This window comes from Hippocampus comes, unplaced genomic scaffold (assembly GCF_001891065.2).
Source record: "Hippocampus comes isolate QL1 unplaced genomic scaffold, H_comes_QL1_v1.1 scaffold7, whole genome shotgun sequence".
NCBI classification, from domain to species: Eukaryota; Metazoa; Chordata; class Actinopteri; order Syngnathiformes; family Syngnathidae; genus Hippocampus; species Hippocampus comes.
In genome coordinates, this window is record NW_017842060.1 from 4,963,214 (window position 1) to 4,970,964 (window position 7,751).

Sequence of the window (7,751 nt, forward strand, 5' to 3'; positions counted from 1 at the left end):
TAAAGTAGGCGATTGTTTTTTGTTTTTTTTCCCCTCCTACTGTCTTGAAATATTTCGTTTTCTTTGGCACGGTAAATCACTTGGACCCAAGTGGGAGGTGATAACAGCGGTGATTTACAATCTTCCTGACGTTAGAGTACAGCGACATCTCTGACACACGACAGCGGGGCCTCTGCCTGGCGTGAAGCTGAGAAAAGCAGCACTTCTCGTCATCACTGCTAGGATTAGCATACATCTCACCTGGGGCAATGTAAACACACACGCACGCACACTTTCTCTCTTTATTTCCAGTTACAACAACGTGCCCACTGCCTGGGATAATACACAACATTCTGAGCGTTGGTTCCCCCCCCAAGAAGATGTTCCCCGCTGCTGCCCCTCCTCCTGCAGTTACTGAAAGACAAGGAGAGTCGTTAGCGTCTGCTTCACACAGCCTAATTGTTGAAGACACTGCAGGGGATCTGGGCAGAGTGCGTGGAATGGGAGACACAAGTCAGAGTAGTACAGTCGAAACCTCGTTACAACGTACCCCGAGAGACATAGCAAATCGGCACGTTGCGACGGGAGTTTGTTGGGAACCATTTTCAAAATGGCCGCCAACTACGATGTGTACTACAGTACGAGCATTTATCGATGTAAAAACGTATCAACCGGTCAATGACAAATACGTGTATACAGTATGAATATAAAATGATTTTTATAAGACATGAAACAAACGACTGTTGCATTTCTACTTCATCTCTGAAAACATTCAGTTGACAAATGAAAAGTGCCTTCACAGTTCAGGAAGCGCCGCACCCTGAAGCCGTTTCTGATCATCTTTCAATCTGTTGGCCTCGAACTCCGCCGTGATGTTGTTGCCATTACGGACGATTGTTGAAATCGTCGACTTCGTCTGGGAGATTGCCTGTCGAAAGTGCGAAACTTCTGTTTACCAGACATGTTTTCAGACCGTGTGCTCAGAACCGCGCCATGCCTCTGGAAGTATAACAATGTACGGGTTGATCAGTAGTGTGGCTAAGCAACGGCGCAGAATACTATATTTGGCTTTCAGTTTTCAGACCCTCTAGCCACTCTTTGAAATGTTTTGATAGTATTATTTGGCATTTTCCAAATATTTACACTTGCCGGGACCTTTGTCGCACTTTGCCCCGGGATTGCTGCATGCGTCCTCTAACCATTGACAGAGTTGCTCCTCGGGCACAACAGGGTTAGACAAGCCCAATTACAACCTGCCGCCGTTCCCGTGGAGACCAGCGCCTCGAAAAGGTCTAAGAGCGGCTTCCCGCATTCAGGCTGCAGGTGTTACCACCGCTTACACTGCCCCGATCATAAGCCTCCTTTGGGACAAATGAAGCCCTTTTTTGGCTGTCCACTTCTCACCCCGTTTTTCCAACTCTCTTTCCCAGAAGGAAAACACTTAAACTGGACCCCGTTGTTTCTTGCTTGTGGGTTTTTTTTTTGGTTTTTTTTTTGTGCTTCTGTTGTCAGCAGCTTCAGAAGTCACACTTGGTTACTACAATATATATATTTTTTTTGGGGGGGGGGGCGTATGTTATTGGCCAAGAAGCCTTTTTTTTTACATAAATATTTACTCTAATTTGGATTTACTGCGTTAGCATAGGGCTGCCTGATGGTCCAGTGGTAGTTTGCATGTTCTCCCCGAGCCTGCGTGGGTTTTCTCCGGGTACTCCGGTTTCCTCCCACATTCCAAAATCATGGATGGCAGGCTGATTGAACACTCTAAATTGTCCCTAGGTGTGAGTGTGAGTGCGGATGGTTGTTCGTGTCTGTGTGCCCTGCGATTGGCTGGCAACCGGTTCAGGGTGTCCCCCGCCTACAGCCTGAAGACGGCTGGGATCGGCTCCAGCAACCCCCTTGACCCTTGTGAGGATAAAGCGGAACAGCAAATGGATTTGCGAAACGTGTGGTCCATTTTTTTTTAGATATTTTAGATCTGAGCCCAAAAGTGAATTAAAAATTTTTTTGTTTTGTTTTTCTGTGGATGTGTTGGATTAAACAACAAAAATAATCTTTTTTTTTTTTTTTTTTTTTCAAACAGATTCAAGGACACCCCGTGTTGTTGATTTACAAGAGCAAATAACGCTGATCGAGAGAACTTTATTGAGGCATTTTGAGTTTGGTGTGGCTTGGGAGCAGATGATGACCCCTGCTGGTGAGTCGGGAATCCCTCTCTGATTCTTTGCCTACTGATTTCCTCCATAAATGGATACCCAGCACCAAATTTTGGCATGCTCACTCACACTCAAATAAGGACACGTTCACACACAAACATTTTATGTTTGATCATGGTAAAAATCCAAACAAAATTGTTTTTATCCATTTTTGGCAAAGTACTGTCCTGTAAACAGCCTCTGCGAGGCTTCGGTCTGTACAACACGTTGTTGGATTAGGTTTCCTGTTTTTACTGGATCATGGTCTTGAATTAGACAGTCTTTTGTTATTTGATTGCCATTTTACCACAAATAAATTTAGGCCAGCCCTGGCTTGTTTTTTTATTTATTTATTTAAACAGCAGTCATTTTGATAAGGTAAACTCATAGAACAGATGATCCATTATCAAGGGTATCATTTGTATCTCCATTGAATTTAAGTTGAAGAGAAGGTTCTTCAATGTAAGGAGCAGAAACACTCAATAATTGCTATTTTATACTTTTGAAACAATTTTGGAAGGAATTACCGGCGGCCTGGTGGGTGAGTAGTTAGCACGCCGGCCTCACAGTGCAGAGTTGCAGGGTTCGATTCCGGGTCCGGCCTTCCTGTGTGGAGCTTGCATGTTCTCCCCGGGCCTGCGTGGGTTTTCTCCGGGTATTCCGGTTTCCTCCCACATTCCAAAAACACGCATGACAGGCTGATTGAACACTCTAAATTGTCCCTAGGTGTGAGTGTGAGTGCGGATGGTTGTTCGTCTCTGTGTGCCCTGTGATTGGCTGGCAACCGGTTCAGGGTGTCCCCTGCCTACCGCCCGAAGACAGCTGGGATAGGCTCCAGCACGCCTTGTGACCCTTGTGAGGATAAAGCAGATCAGGAAATGGATGGATGGATGGTTATATTTATTGCAGTGTCATCATTTTGGTGAGCAGAGATGCAACACAGATATGAAGCAGTCGCCACAGTGGTGATACAACCGAATTATTAGCTCAGTCAATCACAGGAAAGCGCAATCTTTAAGCGTCTCCCATTTATACAAGAAGTATTTGCGTCTGTAATAAATAATGCACACAGTTTGCTTTTAAACGGCCATGTGTTCCTTTTTCTTCACTTTCTGTGAGGTAATAGGAAGACGCATCTTAACTTGTCGCGTACACACTCCAATTTGGACTTCTGCATTTGACCCCTGGCAGTCGAGGATACAACAAACAAACATTGTGAGTAGCTCGCAACAGCACAGGGGGCTACTTCAGCGCCCAGGGGAGTAGTTTGGCGTATCGATGTCATGCTCAAGGACACCACAGGCGTGTGTTTCGGGTTTGATGGTCTCGAAAGGGGGTTCCCGCGGAGGCAGGCGGCTATTTTAACCGCTCAGCCGCGGCTGCCCCGTTTTGATTAAATTGGACGTTGAGCTTTGCTCACCTTACCGTAATTCATATCGATAACTGGTCACCGTTGAAAACAAATATTTACACTTTCTACTCCTTAGTTTGTCAAACTAGCCTCGTTTACTTTTTTCCCTGGTGGGTGACAAAATGACATTAAGGCTTAAAAGCAAGGACAGCCATGGAGGAACATGAACCGCCGACGATGATGCAACACATTCTGAAAAGGAAAATTTCCCAATCAAATGCTTTTTTTTTTTTCTTTTTTAAAGAAATCTTGTCTGATGTTGCTGCTTTCAAAAATAATTTGTGGCAAATGATTTTCCTTTTGCCAGTCTCAAAAAAACACCACCTTCAGTCTAATCCAAAGAGCAAATGTGCAGGTGAAGTGTATTTATTTATTTCGTTTTTCAGGTGATCACATTTCGGGGCTGTTCACGTAATTTATAGATGAGCTGTATCAGGTTCAACCCTTTTTCTATTCTTTTTTCTTGTTCCACAGCAGCGCAAAGTCATGGAGTGAGAAAATGAATCCCGAGGTACAAAGATATTCTTTTTTTTTTGTTCTTAATGCATTTGCCGAGTAGTGGACTCCACACCCCCCATAAAACAGATAGGGACATCCTTAATTTGTTATAATGAGTTCATTTCACCTTTTTTTGTTCATCACTTTACAGCATTATCAAAGCTAAAGGAACAGATTGTTTTGAGAGTGTCATAACTTAAGCCAAAAATAACTAGTTTTGGTATTGTGACCCACGATGCACTCTCTCCAGTGCTGCGATTAAACTACAGTAGAACAGTCCCAGTCTACCGCAAGTGTTTTGGGAACAGTCGTACCGCTGTCCAGGAACAGCAGCAGCCGCCTCCTCTTTGTTTGTTGTTATACGCAGGCAGCTGAGAGCGTCCCCCTCGGAGATGGCGCAGATGTGAAATTATCCGTTCACCTGCTCGAGTTGGCGCTCACCAACGTGACGAGCGCACGCCTCGGCAGCTGCCTCACGGCCATGTTGTCTATCACAAGGCACAGCTTCTATAAAGACGTATTGTATCGTATTCTAAGATCCGTTGAGCTATAAAGCACTTCGACCCGAGACAGGAAATATTGTCACAGAGCAGAGAAACACGATCATTTTACTCCAAAGTGTTCATTCATAACGTGGCTTACGAGTGGCCCTACGAGTTACGAGCTCTCACCTGATGGTTATTTATTTATTTTTTGTGCTTTGTGTGGCAAATTTTAAGCGACAAGCAAGCTTTGGCTACGCCGTTGCTCAAGTGAAGTGGGAAAAAAAAAATCTCATTTCTGTGAGATTTTCGAGGCTGCATTTCTGTGCCCAAGTGCTGTTAGCCATTGGGGGGTGGCAACGTCTTGTTATCTTGTTGGTGAGCAAGCGCTATTCGCACAAGTGGGGTCGCCTGCGATCCAGCACCGAGTACTTAAACGCAAGAGAGCTCTCCTCGGATGCCACAGCTACGGATGAGTCAAGTCGTTGAACAAAGTGGAGAGCAGTTGTATTCGGTGTCGGTTGTTGTCGTAGAGTTGCGGTCTGAGGAAGGGTGCATTCTTGACTGTTGTGCTTTCACAGTCGTCAATTGGCAACCGCATAAAAAAAAAAAAAAAAGTTCTGTTTTTGGGGGTGCCTGGAACGGAATAATGGCTTTTCAATTCATGTCAGTGTCGAAGCTTGCCTTGATATTTGGGGCAAAAAAATATGTAGTAGAACAAAATCACTGTCAATACTTTTGCCGGATCAGTAGTTTTCACAACTCAGGAGGAAGCGGCAGGCTTCAATGATACATCATGCCGCTTCGCACCCGCTGCTAATAGCAGCTTTTCCCAATTTACAAAATTTACACTTGATCAAGCCAATTGCTTTCAAGACATTCTCTTTTAATTCTTTATCTCGCTGAGCTGGAAATGGTTTTGATATACAACCGAATTCAGTTACAAGCTTAGATCGAGGAATTCATTTTTCTCCTAAGTTAAGTTCTCACTGGATACGTGACGGCGAAAGAGTGCAGAATTGCTCTCAGAGCGTAATTAAGGTGATGGTTTGCAGCACGGCGACAGCTGCGGCGTGACACATAAGCTTCCCCCCGCGCAGGCCGTCGTCGGTGATTGGCGGCGAGTCCTTGACTCTGACCTTGCTCTCACTCTCCCCGCGCTGACGATGAGCAGGAATTGTTTGACGATCAATTTCATCCATGTGCACACTTGCCGAGATAGGCGGCAATGTGGTCGGACATGATTTCGAAGCACGGCTGCGATATGCCCTCAACCCTCCCAATGGTAAACATGCAAACAAATATGCATGAATTATTCTGGTTTGGTGCGGTGGCTGATCTTTCTGTTTAGTCGCCGGTTGCTAGGCTGTGGAGGGATTTTTTTTTTTTTTTTTTTTTTGAGTAAGAGATGGTTGTCAGTGTTTTTGATGGGTATTTTTATACATTTATACAAGAGTGATAAAAAAAAAAAAGTTGTAAATTTGGCATATGGCCTTGTCAAACTACATGACTTTTTTTTTTTTTTTTTACACCTTCAGTCAAGACCATAGCAAGCATTACATGAAACAAGGCAACACGTTTTTGTACGTACAATGCAACTCCGGCAAGAAAAATGACCCAAAAAATGTTATTCCCCAAAACCTGCCATATAAACCCTCCATGGAACAAAACACAAGCGAACACAAACAAATATTTATTTGCTCAACTTCCTAAAAAAAAAAGAAAAGTGCTTCATGCTGGATGTATGTGTCAAAGAAATCAATAAAGGAAAACAGAAGTAGTTCACCAACAGGAGGTACAGACTTTTTTTTTAGGCTTCCTCAACTAAAGTGTCTCACAAATTTATTTATGAGAAGTATAATTTTTGATGGCCCTGTGGTCCAGTGGTTAGCGCTTCGACCGCACAGTGCAGAGGTACCGGGTTCGATATTGGCTCCAATCTTCCTGTGCGGAGTTTGCATGTTCTCCCCGTGCCTGCGTGGGTTTTCTCCGGGTACTCCGGTTTCCTCCCACATTCCAAAAAAACATGCATGAGAGGCTGATTGGACACTTAAAATTGTCTCTAGGTGTGCGTGTGAGCGCAGATGGTTCTTCGTCTCTCTGTGCCCTGCAATTGGCTGGCAATCGGTTCAGGGTGTCCCCCGCCTACTGCCCGAAGACAGCTGGGATAGGCTCTGGCGCGCCCCGCGACCCTTGTGAGAATAAAGCGGATCGGAAAATGGACGGATGGATGGATATTCTTTGCAGTTTATATGATTAATATAGCCAATTATAATTCTAACCCTTTCATGCACCCTGTCACCTGATAAGACGATTAAGCTGTCTACTGTCGTAACCGCTGTCCCTGAAAGGGATAAACATTTGGGGGGCGGGGCGTAATAAATGTATTTTTGCTATTCGCGGAAGGGCTCGGTCTCGGAACTTTATTGTAACTTAACGACCTGTCATTTTTAAAACGGCAAAAAGTAAAATGGATCACATAGCGAATGGTTGTCGTGCCCCCCCCCCCCCCCCCCACTTCGTTTAACCTTGACACAAAATGTTCCTAGCGGTGCTCCTTCAGCTCATTTCCACACAAAGCTTCGTTTTTTTCCTGATGATGCCAGTCAGCAAGCTCTGCCATAAATGATGCTTTGTGCTCACGCCACCATCCCCAAGGCAACAGCCACTGTACTCAGGAGGTTTTTATTTTTTTTTTTTTTCCCTCATGAAAGTAGTAGCTCAGACTCGGTTCATTAAAATACATCATCAAAGTGTCTCTGCTCTCTCGTTGCACCGCAGCTTAGAATCAAGCAACAAGTTTCGACTTGCCCCGGACGGAAACGTCAGGAGGATGTCTTTCTTTGCATCATTTTTCGTCTACTGTTGCATCCGTTCAATTTGATCCAGGAATAATTCCCATCTGACGATTGTGTTTTTTTGGTTTGCATTTCAAGTGCATGTTGCTATGGCGTCATTACAGACATCACTTACACAGCCGCAGTCATTTATTTATTTTGTTAATTTATGTTTCAGCTTCACAACCCATATCAGTAAAGTATTTCGTAAACCTGGCTTTGAGTCAGGGCGGCACAGTGGTCGATTGGTTAGCACGCCGGCCTCACAGCGCAGAGGTCCAGGGTTTGATTTCGGCTCCGGCCTTCCTGTGTGGAGTTTGCATGTTCTCCTAGTGCCTTCGTGGTTTTT